Source organism: Acinonyx jubatus, chromosome D1 (genome assembly GCF_027475565.1).
Source record: "Acinonyx jubatus isolate Ajub_Pintada_27869175 chromosome D1, VMU_Ajub_asm_v1.0, whole genome shotgun sequence".
Lineage (NCBI taxonomy): Eukaryota > Metazoa > Chordata > Mammalia > Carnivora > Felidae > Acinonyx > Acinonyx jubatus.
Window position 1 is genome coordinate 45,198,706 of NC_069390.1, and position 17,758 is coordinate 45,216,463.

The 17,758-nt window shown below is 47.3% G+C and overlaps 1 long non-coding RNA gene across 1 annotated transcript; it reads left to right on the plus strand.

Annotated features, from left to right (window-relative positions):
- Positions 1 to 612: 612 nt before the first annotated feature.
- Positions 613 to 13,698, plus strand: LOC113603467 (uncharacterized). Its single transcript, XR_003425064.2, has 3 exons — positions 613 to 1,102; positions 8,228 to 8,320; positions 11,865 to 13,698. It is a non-coding gene; the product is annotated as an uncharacterized LOC113603467 (long non-coding RNA).
- Positions 13,699 to 17,758: the final 4,060 nt, after the last annotated feature.

A 17,758-nucleotide genomic window follows, 5' to 3' on the forward strand; every position in this document is an offset into this window, starting at 1 on the left:
CTCAGCTGGGAGGCACCGAGAGTCACCATCTGTGAGACAGGACTATTGGACAGGCTTTTTAACAGTTCAGAGGCCAGGTTTTGTTTTGTTTTGTTAATTGCATGCCAGGCTGTCACCTAGAGCTTAGTGAAGGGTATGAACCTAACCATAAATTATGCAGCATTCGAAGGCAATTTTGATAGTCTTATCAGGAGCCTCTTTATGCTCAGGTGAGCATGCGGTATTTTGCAAAGGTAAGCATTCCGAGGGAGCAGTTAATTATTTGAAACTGGGGTGCTTGGGTGACTGCAAACAGCAACTGATAGATCTCCCAGGTGGTTGAGCACAGGACACGAGCTGACAATTGCTAGTGGGGGGCTTGCTTGGGGACTGTTTGTAACGTAAGAGTGACCCACTGGACATTTCACAACTCCGATGTGGCTTGCTGTGGCAGCGATGTGGTTCAAAGGGAAGCCTAGGGGTTCCTGTGACTCTGATGGGAGGGAGGGGTGCCCCTGGACAGCACTGCTATTGTGGGGTTAGGGTGGTCGTATGAGGACAGCATTGAGCCACAACCATTGAGGGAATGGAACCACATTGAAATGCCTCTGGGGTGTTAGAGAAGGGACATTTAATCTCAGGTCCACCTCCTTTTATGGTTTTCTCCACTCCTTATAGCTGGATCTGCCCATGGCTCTACCTACAGAGTCGAGCCTGCCCCAAGTCCTGAGCCAATCTCAATAGGCAAAGGCAGGGCCCTTTGGCCCTTCATCTTTTTATCCTCTCATTTATCACAAACATGGTGACAGGCATTGTTCAAGGCACAAGGGATGCAAGAAGATAGACTAGCAGGCAAGTCCCTCCCGGGAAGTAGTCACCGCCTAGGGCTGGAAATGGACACGTAAATAACCCTAATCTTCAATTTGTTCTTCTAGGTCCTGCCCTGCCCTGCCCTAGAGTTAGTCTCTGCCTGACTCTGGCTTGCTCAACAAATCCTGCCCTGTGCACCCTCCACTCCAGCCCTATGCGACCAGAAAGTGAAGCGCCTCGTGCCTGGCTTCCGAGTTATGGGACCGTCTCACACACAGCAAAGTGGAGGAGGAAGGGCAGAAGGATGACGGAGGTAGGACCTACTGGGAAGGCAAGGTTGACGAGAGCAGATGGGGGGCAGGAATAGAACATTTGACAGGACAAGGAGGAAGGAGACAATGCAGCAGGTATACCCACATCTTCCTCTCTATTCTCTAAAGCTTGACATGTTAGCTTTGTCATAAAAAGCTATGATTTGTATGGTTCCCAATATTTTATAATGGTCAGGATGAGTGATTTGAAGTCACCCCAACCTGAATTCAAGCCTGTACTTTTCTTAGACTCTGATAGAAAGAAGCCCTTGCCCAGGCCTCACACCTTTGGACCTCCATGCATCAACACACACACACACACACACACACACTCACACACACTTTAGAGTGACTTTCCTAAAATGTTTTAAGTGCCTTTCTAGTGTTTGGGAACCAGGCAGAGCCAGCAGTGCTGTCCAGGTGGGGCGCCCTGATTCCAGATGGGATCTGAGTGGGCTTTGTCCTTATTTCTTCCCTTGGGGAATATCTCTGACCCTCTACCCCATCCATGAGGTCAACCAGATGTCCCTTTTCCTGGAAAGCGGCTTGGCAATCCAATTACTTCTGCTGGCTGGCATGGTATTTCTTTCACATGAGATTGAGCTGCCTGAACAGTACTAACATGCTGATTATGATGTCTCACTCCTGTACCACAAAAAATGACTTCGTAGCTCTGGGCCACTGCTGGGCCACTGCTGACCCTTGGGCTTGAGCTGTGTGTGTGCCTGTGCTCAGACTCACCTGTCCATGTTCTGACCACAGCGCTGGCTCCAGGCTATAGATCCATGGGTGGTGGCATGGTAGAGCAGGCTTCCTTTATCCCGTGCACACCTTCTCAGGCTTCACGCTATGTGCAATAGCAGACATATGTTTCCCTGGGTTGAACTTGAACTGTGTTGGACCATGCAGATATTCCTGTGCAGAAGGGACTCTTTTTCTTGCTAATCCAGGTCACCCATCTATCTTAAGAAAAACTATCTTGGCTCTATGATTTCTCTCCTGTTCTGGTCCATACATTGGTTCCGAGAGAGAGAGAGAGAGAAAGAGAGAGAGAGAGGGAAATATTAGAATGATGTTAAGGAGTTAAGGTTGGCAAAGAGACGATAGATTCTGCAAGAAAACAGTTAAGGAAGCAAATTTGTTTTCTTTGGAGAAGAGAAGGCAAAGGGTGGTTTAATTCTTGCTTTCAAGTATAGGAAATGATTTTATGCAGGGGATATAGACAGATTATTCTTTATATATGAAAAGACTAATAAGAGGAACTGAAATTAGATTAGAGCCAGAGAGATTTCAGAATGATAAAGGGTATCCCCAGAAAGCCTCCCCTCCCCTCCATCCCCCAGGACATTTGGAGGAGTTAGACATTTACTCACTCAACCTGTGTTCTTTTGAGAATAGTCAGGAGTTTGAGGGGTGTTGGGGTAGGGGAAAGTGGATGCAGTTGTGGTCCCAGCTGTTTTTATCCGGATGCTCAGCTTCAGTAGAAATGTAATATTTAAGGGTGCCTGGGTGGCTCAGTCGGTTAAGCGTCCGACTTTGGCTCAGGTCACGGTCTCGCGGTCCGTGAGTTCAAGCCCCGCATCGGGCTCTGGGCTGATGGCTCAGAGCCTGGAGCCTGCTTCCGATTCTGTGTCTCCCTCTCTCTCTGCCCCTCCCCCATTCATGCTCTGTCTCTCTCTGTCTCAAAAATAAATAAACGTTAAAAAAAATTAAAAAAAAAAAAAGAAATGTAATATTTAGCCGGAGCTCTGAAGAAGTAAACGTTTTACATCTAGGAACAAACAGAATTAGGATTTTCAGGGAACAGCGCTTCTGGACTTAGATCCCCTTCCTTGACTGTAAAAAGGGATCACAAACTTACTTTTTGCTCTTTCATGTCTAAGAAAAGTTGAGGTTTATATGCAAAAATAAGTTCCTTGCAAGATTCATAGTCCATTGCCCCCAGCCCATATCTGCTGAATCATGTTGTGGGCACACAAAATATTCCCACAATTTCCTAAGCATGCCCTTGGCATCTTCTTTGCCTAAAATGAGTTTCCCTACCCTGCTCCTTCTCCATTCTGGCCAGTTTCTACTCATTTTTAAAGGCCCAACTTAAATGGTATTGCCTGTGTGAAATGTCCCTGATTTCCTCAGGCTGAGTCAAAGGCGGGTCTTATTTCTGTGTTACTGAGCTTCTTTGTCCACACTATTGTCTTCCCTCTGGACTGAGCTCATCGTGGATAGGAGTTGCATTTTTGTCTACCAGTTGGCCAATTAGCAAATGATTGGTGGGCACCTACTATGTCCCAGGCACCATGCCAGACATTGTAGATACACCCATGAAAAAAATAGATGGAATTACTCCACTCTAGGAGCTTACCATCGAGGTGGGACACTAATAGAAAAAGAGGCAATTACAATGCAATTTAAGTAAAAGCCTGTGGATGAAGAGGGTGGGGAAATGGGTTCTAGACAGAGGGAACAGCATATGTAAGTGTTGGTGGCCAGATAGAACCTGGTGCATTTAAGGAAGAGAAAAAAGCTTGGGACTGCTGGAGGACTCTACTGGAAAGAGACTGGCAAGAGATGGGGACAGGGAGGGAACCAGGGGTCACATTACCCATTACCTCTTTAGACCTGTAGGGGAAGAAAACTCCATTCTAATAGCAAGGGGGAACATCTTCTAAGGAGGGAAGAGGCATCTCCTCTTTGCACATTGAAATATGACTCCAGCTGGAATTTGAGGAAGAGCTAGGCAGGAGGTGGTATTGGAGGCAGGGGCAGCAGTTAGGAAGGATTTTGTTGAAATAATGGCAGCCTGCTCCAAGGTGAGGACAGCAGGAACGAAGACAAGTGGGCTGGTGGCAAGGTGTCCTGCAGGTGTAATGGGCAATGTTTAGTGGTTTATTGTTGGTTACAGGTGGAGAGTGGAAGTGTTGATGGAGGGGAGGACACAATGGAAGCTTCCAGTCTTTCTTTCTTTCCTTCCTTCCTTCCTTCCTTCCTTCCTTCCTTCCTTCCTTCCTTTTTCTTTCTTTCTTCCAAGAGAGAAGAGAGAAAGAGAGAATGAGAGAGAGAGAGAGAGCTGGGGAGAGGGGCAAAGGGAGAGAGAGAAAGAATCTCAAGCAGGCTCAATGCTCAGCATGGAGCCTGACCCTGGGATCATGACCTGAGCTGAAATCAAGAGTTGGATGCTCAACCAACCATGCCACCCAGGCGTCCCTCCTAGGCTCCTTTCTTGGACAATGTTTAATGGAGGTAGTGTTCGTTTCCTAGGGCTCCTGTCATAAAGTACCACAAATGGGATGGCTTAGAACAACAGACATTTATTGTCTCACAATTCTGGAGGTTGGAAGTCTGAAATCAAAGTGTTGGCTGTGCCATGTACCTTCTGAAGGCTCTGTGGAAGGATCTGTTTCAGTCCTCTTTCCTGGCTCCTGGTAGCCGTTGGTGTTCCTTGGCTTATAGATGGTTGTCTGTTCCCTAGGTCTGTTCTCATGGTGTCTTCCTGTGTGTGTATCCAAATTTCCCCTTTTTATAAGGACACCAGTCATATTGGAATAGACCCACTCTACTTCAGTACGACCTCATCTTAATTAGTTACATCTCTAACAACCCTATTTCTAAATAAGGTCACATTATGAGGTACTGGAGATTAGGGCTTCAATATTTTAATTTCAGGGGGGCACATTTCAACCCCATGGAGGGGTGGTATCATCCACTAATGCAAAGAGTTCATGTGGTAAAACCGGTTTGGTGGTAGAGAGATGAAGCCTTGAGCGTGGGGCCCTGTGGAAAACCACAAGGAAGTGTCTAGAAAACTACTTGATATATTGGGTTGGTGCTTAGGAGAGGAGGGGTATGGGCTGGGCTGGGAGGGTAGATCTGAGTCTTCAGCATATAGGGTGGGTAAGATGGTGAACCTTTGGGGAAGGTCAGACCATGTGGGAAACATAACCAGCTCATCTTTGCATCCCCAGCACCTAGCTGAGGCCCTCTTTTGCTCTAAATGTTGAATGAAGATGTACGTGATGAAATAAAAATGTTTCTTCAAGTCTCCATTCGTTGGAGATCAGAAGGCTTTCCCTGGGTGATGGCTGGACCCGCTCTGGCTCTGTGACAGGAAGGGAGTGTACTTTGTAGGAATGAGAAACAAACATTCTTAGGTTTCACCTTACATTCTCCTCTAGCCTAATTTAGTAAATGTGTCACAAGCATCCCACCCAGCATTCCCCAGGGAAAGCCAGGAGGTCTGGGTGAGGGATCCTAGGGTTGTGGCCATCTCCTGACTTGTAGGAAGGGAGCAAAAGAAAGGTGTATGAGCCTTGCTATGGTTTGCAGCAACATTTACTTCCTTTTCAGTTGAAAATCTTCACCTTTGCCATCAGCCCAGCTCTTAATAAACCAAATTGTACTAGAGTTTCCAAATAAAGCCTTTTCTACACCATCTCCTTTCCCCCCAAATTGTGAGACTGATGGTAATGTGATCTTGGGGGACTCTGGGACTGAGTGGCTCTCCCACCTGGCTTTGCTGGAGCTGGAGGTGCAGGGGGGCTGTGGGGCACTGTCACCGTCTGCTGGGCGGTTGGTTGATCCAGCCTTCTTTGTGCCCGTTGCCTGGTGACACGCAGAGGCCCCTATCTCAGAACCACACTCTGGCCTGCTATTGGTCCGGTGGTGGCATTTGTTGACAATAGACACTTCCCTGGCCCTGGACTCTGAAAGAGACCTTGGGAGCTTGAGTTTCAGGCCACAGTACTCGTCGAAATGTAGTTCCTTAACCCGTTGTGTGCCCTGCTGGGAAGGTTGAGCTGCAGCCGTGAGGCCAGGGCCAGTGTGCCTGCCGAGTGCCTAGTTCTGGTCGCTGCTTCAGGGTGTGCAGCTGGGCTGGGATTTCTTTGCTGCTCTGCTTCTGTGGCAGGACAGGGTTTTCCTCCCTTCTCACCTCTGCCTGGGTTTTCCTGTACGACAGTTTAAACAAACAGATTTTGTTGGCCTAAAAACATCTGAGCTGAGTTAGGAAGGGCAGTCACCAGTAGCCAGGGAAAGGTTTGTGTTGATGTCGTATGCTGTAGAGTTTGGAAGACTTGAGCCTCTTGCTGGGGTGCCCAGGCACCTGTGGATGAGACTTATACCTTCTGGGGATAGAGGTGGGGCCAGGCAGGGAAAGAGAGGTGAGAAGACTAAGGTGACTATGGAGGAGGTGAAAGGGCGGGAAGCTAGATAGAAAAGGGATTCTGGAAAGCCTCCAAGGTGGACCCTGTTGGATCAATGGGTGAATCCGTGGCCAAAAGGGGTGGTGCCATTTATGGAGGTCAGTTCTCTAGTTGGGTGAGCATCTGGGTGGTGCTGGACCATTCAGGCACTCCCTGGGGGTCTTCCTATCTTTTGCCCCAGGCACCCTTCAGAGAATGGGTCATCTGAGAGGGAGGCTGGAGACAAGCCAGGTCAGAGCAGCTGTGGTGAGGACCAGAGGTTTCCCACTGAAGGGGAGGAGAGTTCTGGCTGTTTCCTCAGAGGGCACAGCTCTGATCTTTTAAACCCAGTCCTACTGAGAGGAAGGTAGAGACCGAGCCTGCTGGCAGAACCCCCTCTCCCACTCCCCACACCTGCATGCCTCTCTGCTGTCCCACCTGTAACAAAACCATTCACCTTTAGGTGGGAAAGCAGAGGACCTTGCAAAGGCCAAGCAAGGCTGTGTGTCACGCATGAGGGAACACGGGGAAACAGGAGGAAGGAGAAGTCTGTTCTCCCTTCTGTTCATCCGTGTAGCCAACTGCCCAAGTCCGACCTACACTCCAAGAGGAGGCCCCAAGAGGATCTCAAAACAGAACAGGAAGTCCTAGGGGTTCCAAGTGGTGTCTTCCAGATTAACTGATCTATGTCTAGCCAGCACTCCAGAGCAAGTAAGGTTTGGAGCTGGGCCACAAGTGCCAGGACCCCATGGCTATAGAGATATGTGTCCCAGTGACCTCTGGTCACAGGGATTCCTTCTAGGGCCTGCTGGAGCCCAGGTCCTGGTTGTCTCTGCTGAAGGGCACTGTTGGGATGGTTGCAGTGAAAGGACTCCCCACCACCACCAGGGCTGTGGATCATGTTTATGCAGCTTCTGTCATTTCCTTAGGTCATCTTTCTGCCAGCAAGTTATTCCCCTGGGTCTGTAGAGAGCCTCTCCCTTCTCTGTGCATCTGAGAACCAGGGGAAAGGAGCTGTTTATGCCCGATGCAGGTGTGATGTGCCTGCTGAGAACACAGTGGTACTTTTCCACCATTAGTGTTTCCTCACCCGTTTGGACTAAGAACCAGCAGGAAATATCTCCTGAATGGCGTACATCTAGGTTTTAGTTCTGGTTTTTGTTTTTAGTTTTCAGAAAGAGCTGACTGGCTCTAATTTAAGCATAATCACCAGCAAACATTTTTGGGGTATTTGCTTTGTTTTTGCTTATAGGCGTTATTGAGAACAGAAGTGTTGGGAAAATAAATATGGCAAGATCCACTCCAATATTGAGAGTGGAAGGCAGGTGGGCTTCACACAGCATGAGCCAGTGACCTTGAAATCAATTCTGAGCAAGTTTCTAAAACAAAATTCTTGAGAGAGTGTTATTGGTTTGCTAGGGCTGTTTTAACAAAGTAGTGGGAATTGGATGGCTTCGAGGACTGAAATTTATGGTCTCCTAGTTCTGGAGGCTAGAAGTCTCAGGGCAGGGGTTTGGCAGAGCAGTTGCCTTCTAGGGGTTCCGAGGGAGAATCTGTTCCTTGCCTTTCTTCAGCTTCTGATGGTTTGCTGGCCGTCTTCACCTTTCCTTGAGAAGTATCACCCCTGTCTCTGCCTTTATCTTCACATGGTGTTCTCCGTGTGTGTGTGTGTGTGTGTGTGTGTGTGTGTGTGTGTCCAAAGTTCCCCTCTTTATGAGGACTCCAGTTGTACTGGATTAGGGTCCACCCTCCTCTCCTCTACTCACCTTAACTAATGATATCCACAATGATTTCCAAATAAGGTCGCATTCTAAGGCACTGAATTTAGGACTCCAACATGCGAATTTGGGGGCAACACAACCATAACGGAGAGATTTTGAGCATTTGGTACATCAGTCATCTCTAGCAACATCGGTGCATGTCAGTCTAACTGGATGGCCTCCTCCACAGGGTTAAAGATGAGTAAACCAGATTTACCTGGGGCCAGAACCCAATCGCCCGATGGCCACACCAAGAAGGATGACCGTCTCCCGCATCATTAAGGTCTGACTTCTCCTTTGTTCTGGGGTCTCTCAAATTCTTAAATGAAACCATGTGGCAAGGAAATTAACCCCCGACGTGGCTTCGACATCCGGCCTGGTGGGCAAGGAGCTACCACAGTTACTAGTATGGCTGTCATTATATACCCGGGGAGGGAGTTCTCAGAATCATTTATAATGAAATCTCTGAAGCTTGGAAAATAATCTCCTATCGCTTCCCTTGTCATCATACTACTTCCTTTTAATTTTAAAACCTCATTTGCACCTCTTCCCACAGAGTCTGTCTGAATGAAAGCAAATCTCTGTTTTCGCCAGGAATAACAGTGCAAGGGGAGTGTGGGTGGCAGGGCCCTAACGCCCAAGCTTGGGCCTCCATTTCCCGCCATTGTTCCCTGAGTCAGGTTCCCAAACACTCATTTGGGCTGTCCTGGGGGGAGTTTTTCCAGATAAAAATGGCCTGGTTGGCTGCCAGTGATTCAGGCAGGTTCACAGCCCCAAACCTGTTTTATCTCCCATGCTTATCACTTATCATCGGCTGCCAGGAGACAGACAATGGGAGCAAAGAGACATTTTGGCTGAGCCAGGTCTTAGGTAGCCCCAAGGGTTTTAGAGGCCTCCAAACAACCAGACTCAGGCAGTCTGACCAGGTCCCTCTGGGTTCCCCTGCTGGAAGCCCTCTCCTGTTAAAGCAGCATGGATTCAGTGAGGTCCCATGGCAATATAGCATTTCCTTGGAGCCCATGATGGCAGAAATGGATCTCTCTGTGTATTGATTCCTCCCCTCCTCAGACCTGCTGTTTCAGGAAGCCTAGGACATCAGTGAGAGTTCAAGGGCCCAGGGCAGAAGGAGTTCAAAAGGACCTTTCATAAAGTATGCAGGTTTTGTTTGTTGGTTTGGTTTTACCCTTGAAAGCTTCACGCCACTTAAACAATAACCTGGGTGGTAAAATTAGTGAAATCTGAATTTCAAACTCACAACTCTGGATTGAGCTGTCAATCCCCCGTTTTTGGTATTGTACTACAGCTATGCAAGTGCACATTTTGTGCAACTTTCTTGTGAGTCTGTAATTATTTTAAAGTAAAAAAAAGTTCCTTAAAAAGCAATCCTTATGGTTCCCCCAAACCCAGTCACTATGCCCTGCGTTTGGAGAGCCACAGAGCTTACTTACCAGCTGAGAGCACAGGATGTAGGCCAGACAGACTTCCATTCAAATGCAGCCTTCACGCCTACAAGCTGTGTGATGTGGGGCAAGTTACTTAATCCTTCTGAGCTTGGTTTCCTTATCTACAGGATAAATCTGAGTGCTTCCCTGATGGCATGAGGGTGGGGACTAAATGAGGTAACACATGGAAAGCACCTAACAGGGTAAGTGGTAAAACACTTAATAAATGTCCCTTTAAAACAGTAATCCAGGGGCACCTGGGTGGCTCAGTTGGTTAAGCGTCCGACTTCGGCTTAGGTCATGATCTCTCGGTTTGTGACTTCGAGCCCCGTGTCGGGCTTTGTCCTGACAGCTTAGAGACTGGAGCTGGTTTCAGATTCTGTGTCTCCCTCTGTCTCTGCCCTTCCCCCACTCGTTCTCTCTCTCTCTCTCAAAAATAAAGATTAAAAAAATAATTAAACCTTAATCCATTGGATAGAGGAGCCACGCATGTGTTTTCAGCAAGCTCAGAAAGTCCTGTGTGTAGCTGGATGAATTTTTCTAGAGGCCTCAACGGTGAGTCACGAGGGTTCACACCTGGACGTGATTCGAACACGAGTCAAATGCCTGTGGAAGAATTGTTTGAATTCTGTCCTAATTTTTTTTCCTATAAATTGTCCAGAGTCCCAAGTTTTCTAATGTGGAACTAGATGAAACAGTTAACATCATAAAATAAGCAACATTCCATTTCCACTGCAAATAGGGTTTGGCCCAAACCTACCAACCAGATGCCTGGGGCTGGGGTGGGGCAGGGAGCAGCAGGGGCTGAACCGTATTAGGCCCTAACTCCTTCCTGAAAGCTCACGAAGGGACACAAGTGTTTGTGAACAATCCCTCCAGAAAGAGAAGGACCATCTGGTCCAGGAGACGCCTGTTGGCCGCCCATCAGCACCTCCTGGAGATTTAAGCCAGCTCTCTGCACACCCTTTCCAGTCTACCTCCTGTCCCAAGCCCTATATTTCAGACATTCTGGTTACCCACCATTTCTCACAACCCACTGGGGTTTCTCCTGCAGGTTGTCTATCCACATGGAAAGCTCCACCGGCTCCTTTATTCTTACTCACCCTGGATGGTTCCATCCCGCCCATTTTTCAAACCTTCCACCAAAACCTTACCTTCCTGGAAGCCTTCTCTGCACCACCATTCAGAGGTCCTCCTGCCTCCACTGCACAATCCCAACCCCTGGCTTGCCTGCTTCTCACAGCCTTTACCACATTCATTCAACAAAAACCTACCATGTTCTGTGCACCAAGCCCTCTGTGCTGGGCTCCAGAGACAAGGCGATGGGTAACACGGGAGAAGCGTGCACATGGGTGGGGCTGAGGGGATGGATGTCAAATGCACAAACGAGTATATTTGTAAATTGTGTTAAGTGCTGTAAGGGAATAAGAGGGTTAGGGAAGAACTGTGATGTGTGCTTGAAGGAGAAAGGCCCTGCTGAGGAATGAACATTTAAAATGAGCAGATGAAATTGTCAGTGACCCAAGTGAGTAGGACAGGTAGGAGCCTTCCATGAAAAACAGTAGATTTGAAGCCCTCATGGCTGGAGAAGGATGGGGTGTTTGCAAAACTGAAGGGAGGTCGGCGAGGAAGCAGCAAAGGGAGGGAGGGGTACAGTAGGACGTCCAGTCATGAAGGACTGTCAGGTCACGGGTGGTAAGCATTTTGAGAAATTCCCCAAGTGTAATGGAAGCCTTTAAAGGCTTTTACACAAATACATAATGTGGTCTGATATGTAATTCTAAATATTCCTCTGGCCTCAGTCTAAAAACAGAAGCAAGAAGGCAAGAATGGCCAACAAGAGGAGTTGTACCCTCTCCATGTGAATGATGGTGTTGAATATAGGGATTGTGAGCAGAGGAGAGGGCCTAGATAGACTTTGGAGGTCTGGCACTTTATTGGATGTGGAGACTGAGGGAGAAGGAGGTGTTGCAGGTCCCAGATGAAGAGTTTGGGCATCTGGGTGGATAATGGTGCCACCCAATGAGAAGCGCCATGCTGGAAGAAGAGCAGGTTTAGGTGGAATGTCTGAGGTTCAATTTTAGACATGAAATTGCCGGTGGAGATGTCAAGGAGGCAGTTGGATCCATTGATCTTGACTTCAGAAGAGAGGTCAGGGCTGGAGACACACATTTGGAAAGCCATCAACATATAGATCTAAGTCATGTGAGCAAATGAGATGGCCTTGGACCAAGATGTAGAACGGAACGAGACAGGAAGAGGAGAGGAGGAAAAGGAAGGAAGAACAGGATCAAGCTTCAGAGAACCTAATGCTCTACTTTGTATTAGAATAATCTCTGCCCCTTTGATCTTAGTCAAATTTGTATCCTGGCTTTGCTCTTTCAGGGGGTAAGCTGTGAATCTGGAATAACAGCCCTTGGCCGGGCTCTGAGATAACACTGTAAGTATAATACAAATTCATTCAACGAACTCATTGAACATCTACTGTGTGCCAGGCACTGTGGTAGAAAATGGGAGTAAACCATGAGTAAGACATAGTCTCTGCCCTCAGAGGTCCCGCAGAGCAGTGAGGGGAACAGACAAGAAAAGACACCGACACCTTGACACCTATGCCTATAACAATGAGTGCTCCCTCAGTACCAGGTACGTGCCTGAAGGTGTCCACTTATTATTTCACATATTATTTCAATTGACCTGGGGAGGCGGGTAATATTATTCTCATTTAATAGATAAAAGAGGTGAGGCTAAGAGAATTTTACTTGCCCAAGATCACACAGCTCGGCTGGTGGCAGAATAAAGATGTGGACTTGGCCTTGCCTGGCTCCAGCTGTGATCTGGCTATCCCCCTCATGGTTTGTTAGAAACATGTCTTGGTTCTTCTTCCCTGCCTTGCCCCTGCTGCAGAAACTCTTGGTCTGCCCGCTGTTACAACATGGTTCCCCAGGATGCAATCTACCTCCTTCGAACAGGGAGAGCAGAGGCTTTGGCTTGTCACAAGAGCTACATGTGCTTTAGTGTTTTCAGGGCCCCTGCCCTCAAGGAGAGTACAGTCTAGGAGAAGAGATGTGATGCATACAAATATCCAGGTTATAAGAATGACGAATCTATGAGCTGTTTTATATTTTTAAGACAGTCTCAGCCTGACAACAGACAGTTGTCTTCTCTGACAACACTTTTGCAATCTCCATAATGGATTCCCTACGTTGCATTATATTTATATTCTACACTTGTAGTTGTGAAGCCCTTCAAAGCTCTGACTTTGAGATGATCTCACATCTTGTATATTTCTCAAATCTAGCATCCTTATTCCTGGGGCAGATATCACTGCCCTCTTATTTCTTGCCTAGGTTCTCACCACAGCCTTTTTACAGCTCCCTCCCTCAAATCTCTCCATTCTTCACATTGTAGTCAGAGTGATCTTGAACTGCCAATTTTGGGTGGATCCCTTGCTTAAAACCCTCGATGGCACACCACAACCCCCAGGATGAATCCAAGCTTCTAAGCCTGGTATTCCAGACTCTCCCATTATGTCTTGCACATTCTGTGCTTTAGCAACATTCTATGCCCCGGCAAGAGGGGGCTGTTTACAATCTCCTTCTACGCACTCTGCTGTTCCCCAGCTCTGGGCCCATGTCCTTCTGTCCTTCTTAAAAACATGCTTTCTCCCCACCTTTGCCTGAACAACTTCTACTCATTCATCAAGACTGAACCGGGACAGAGATGACATAGGAAACCTTCTTGGACCCGCATCTGCCATATCGTATGACAACTGTCTCCTCATGTGCCGGTTTTCACCACTAGACTGAGTCTCATGAAGACAACTGAGGGTGTCTTCTTCATCTTTGTACCTCCAACACCTACCACGGTTTCAGGAACATAATAGTCATTCAGTGAGTACTTGTTTAAATAAAATGAATGAGTGAATGATTATAAAGTTCTACGACACATTAAGTGCCAAATGAGTAGTACAGAAAATAAGCATAAGAGAAAGGAGGAAATGGTCACTTCCAGTTGGGAGAGTCCCAGAAAGCTTCACAGATAAGAAGAATTTCTGCTGGACCTTGCAGGATGAGATAACACGTGTGTAGGTGCTGGCCCAATGCCGACCTGCCGTTGGCGTTGAATAAGGGTGAAATGAATCTGATTTGGCTAGGTCGAAAGAGGTGGGGAAGACATCCCATGGGGGCAGGTGGTGGGGGCAAAGGTTTCTAGTTGCAAAACACAAGGCAAGTTTAGGGAACAATCAAGAGACCGGTTTGACTGGAGCAAAAAATTTGCAGCTGGGAAGACCAGTAGGTTTGAAACATAGGTGGGGACAAGCAATGGGCAATGCAGAGATGTCTCATACTTTTGTCCGGAGTGGTCCACATACAAGAGCCATAACGCTTGCCTACACCTGTCCTTCCCATCAAGAAGGTATAAATTTGAACTTGATGAAGCTGGTCTTTGAACAATGCAAGCAAAACATTCAAACATTCAGGGTTGTGATAGGGGCAGAGTGGGTGAGGTTCAGGATTAGGTAATTATTTGGTGTCTCTGTAGCGTGACCTATGGGCCAAAATAACTGACCGGTTTTTATTTTTCTTTGCCTCTCTAGTTTTGCCTGAATCAGAGAGCAGCCAAAGTGACTTGGGAAAAAAAGTTATTTTAAGCAGGAAATGCGGTAGGGAGGAGAATGGGAAATCCTAAAATCACACCAGGAGAGGAAGCCGTCAATGCTGGTTAGGCTGAGAAGAAGGGACCTCCTTGCTTGCCCGACTTGGCTCCTGGCCTGCTCTTGGGCACAACCTACCTGTGAGGTGCTTGGCATCGCGGGATAGTGACATATGGGCATGTGCTGTGGCGGCCACCACTGGCTGTTTGGAGCCAACACCAATAGTATGCCATGTTTGGAGAAGGAAAGCAGAGAATGTATTTGGGAAACACACAGGAGAGCTCTGTCCCCTCACCAACCCCACCTGCATCCTGTGTGTGAGTCAAAGGGGACAGTGAAAAAGAGATTGGAAAGGGAGTTCCAAGCCAGCAGCTAGCCCACATCTGTTTACTGTCTGCGTGGTCTTCACAAGCCACTGGAAGTCTCTAAGACATGGTCTTCTTTCCCTTCTACTGGTTTTTTTTTTTTTTTAACATTTCTTTTTGTTTTTTTAAGTTTATTTATTTTGAGAGCGACGGAGAGGGTGAGTGGGGGAGGGGCAGAGAGAGAAGGGGAGAGAGAGAATCCTAAGCAGGCTCTGCACTGACAGCTGTCGGGGCTCGAACCCACAAACCTGAACTGAAACCAAGAGACAGACACTTAACCGACTGAGCCACCCAAGCGGCCCTCCCTTCTTCTATTGTTCTAATGAGGGAGATCTAAAGGATTTTTTCCAGATCTCAAGTTCTGTGACTCTCCCACGGTTTGGCTCTAAAGACCAGAATCAATAGGATGTGTATAGAGAGAGAAACAGATCTATTATAAGGTATTGGCAATTACAGAGGCTGGCAAGTCCAATATCCGCAGGGTGGGTTGGCAGGCTGGGGATCCTAGGGAGTTGATGTTGCAATTCTAGTCTGAAAGCTGTCCCCTGTAGAACCAGGAAGAGATGATGTTGCAGATGAAGTCTGAAGCAGGCTGCTGGAGTCTTCTCTCTTGCTTGGGGGAGGCTGATCTTTTTGTTGTACTGTGGCCTTCAACTAGTTAAATGAGGTCCAACCCCATTAGGGAGAGAAATTTGCTTTTCTCAAGGTCCACCTATTTAAATATTGATCTCATTTAGAAACACTCTCATCGAAACAGTCAGAATAAAATTTGACCAAATATCTGGGCATCCATGGCCCAGCCAAGGTGGCATGTAAATCAAGAATTACCAGGTTATCCAGCCTTAGATTCCTATGCCAGATCTCACTCATCCTTTGGATGAGAAGAACAAAGGCAAAAGAAATGTAGAGAAAATTACATTTCCTTACACTTTGCAGCCCTTTGACAAAGATTTGACACACGCAGAGTATGACATTCCCCAAGGAACTCAACTGTCTTAATGTTCATGCTTTGCTAGAGGCAAAAAGCAACCTTAGCTTGACAATAGCCGACCTCCAGGATCCTGAAAGTCTTCTTTAGCTTATGAACATCCTTTTGGAAACTTCCTTTATCTCAAGCCACTGCACTCACCACCCCCCCCCCCAACATAAAAGTATATAACTAATCCTTCTTCATAATCCCTGTGCAACTCTTCCCACAGGCCCTGTCCCGGGGTTCACTAAAAACACCTGTTTGCACCAAAAACATGTCAAGAATTCTTTCTTGACCCTTCCCCCAGCCCACGTCACTTCACCGTGACCCAACCACAAAAACATATCGTCCAGACCTGCCCTGTATTTTCCATCTCTATTCCTTTGCTCACGGGGTGTCTCTCACCCCAAATATCCATCCCCATCTCTCAGTTCCAGTTATTGAGATCCTACATTTCCTTCACCAGTAACTCATTTACTACGGCCCCTTGGGAGCACATGCTAGTAGGAAACCTCAGATAGTTCCACAACCTCTGTATACCTCAGTTTCCTCTTCTGTAAAATAGGGGTGATTCTGAATGTAAAGTTTGCATGAGCTGATACACAGCAGAGAGCACAGCGCCTCACTGTGCTGAGTGTTGACTTTCTGTTATTCTCCACCTGTCCCTCATTTCCCGCTAGAGATGGGTAGAGTGTGGCTGGGAATTTAGCGGTTGTCTTAAATGTGAAATGCTTTGAAAACAGACATCTATGCATCGACGTTACTTTTATTCCTCCCTTTTGTTTGTAACTCAGCGGTCTTGAACTTCCAACGCTATTAAGAATTACTACTCAGGGTTGTAAACACACAACAATGTCTGCTCTATTCACAGGAATTGAAGGATAATTGCGACCATATGTGATTTTTGTTTTATGCATGGACTCTATGTAGAATTTAAATGGTGACGCTGCTTTTGTGGCTTTGGTTTTAACTCCTAAATCCTTTTTCCCGGGGTCATCGATGAAGACCTGGGTGGGAAGTGGCCATCGAAATGTCTGCACGAGGCAAGGTTGAGTTGCTCCTAGTGTTCTCACACTGCCTTGACTTTCAAAGGTGGTCCACAGCTTTGAAATGCTCCAAGGACGACCTTTAAAGGGCGCCTTTCTGGCTCAATCACTAGCTATTTAGCAACTGTATTTCATTCAACCGGCCTGTAAGCCATTCACTATTGTGGGGAAATGTAAATGAGGGGCTCTGAGCCCACCAGGGGCAAATGTCTAATCAAGTGGGTGTCACCCAGGCACGAAAGCCCCAGAAAAGCAAGTGGCCAACTTGAGACAAAGGAGAACCTATTGTTGTGCCTGGATGATGATGGGGAAAAAATTGGCCTGGAAGGAACTTTGGTATACAGAGTCGGAAGGGGGCCAGGGGAGGCGAGCCCCATCCTTAGAAAAGAAAGTGGAGGTGAACAGCGTCCACCCACTCTTGTTTACTACATTTTGTGAGATATCAGAAAGTCTGGCCCAATGAAGCATAAAAACTTGTAAGAGTCCAGCATCCATGTTACTTCTTCGTGTTTGCGACCTGCTTTCCCGCGGGCTCCTGTTGGCAGCTAGTCCTGTGGACCTGTCTCTGAGGGGTGCCAGGAGAGAGAGCTGGGATGGCTGCCTCTCTCCTCACCAGGCTTGGTGGGGAAGAAAAGGGCCCTGGGGTACCCAACAGAGAAAGGCAACCACTCAAAGGTCTCTTCTGAAATCCGGGCAGCGGCTGTCAACCAGCAGGGAGTGCTTAACTAGCAGGGGCTGAACGGCCCCAGGGGTCTGTCTATCATAGGGTGTTGCCTACAGAAGGCACACTTTAATTATCTATTGCTATGTAACAAACTACCCCCAAACTTAGCAGCTTGAAACAAAAGCGCTTTATTATTTCTCTTGGTTCTGCCATTTGGGCTGTGTTTGGCTTGAGTCATTTGCTCCACATGGCATTGGCTCAGACACTCGTTAGGCTGTGTTCAGCTGGCCGTTTTGGCTGTGCTGGAAGGTTCTAGAAGGCTTTGTTCAGATGTCTGGCACTAAGGGGCTCCCCCACATGACCGCTCTCTCTCTCTCTCTCTCTGTCTCTCTCTCTGTCCCATTCCGTAGTCAAGTTCAGCTTCTTTATAGGATAGTGGTGGCTTCCAAGAGCAAACGTAAAAATGGATATATGTTCAGATACTTCACGTATGTCATTTCAACCTGTTATCAACCAAAAATGATGGAGGAGATATTTTACGTTGTCTTTAAAATTTTTGTGCTGAATTTCAAAAGTCTGG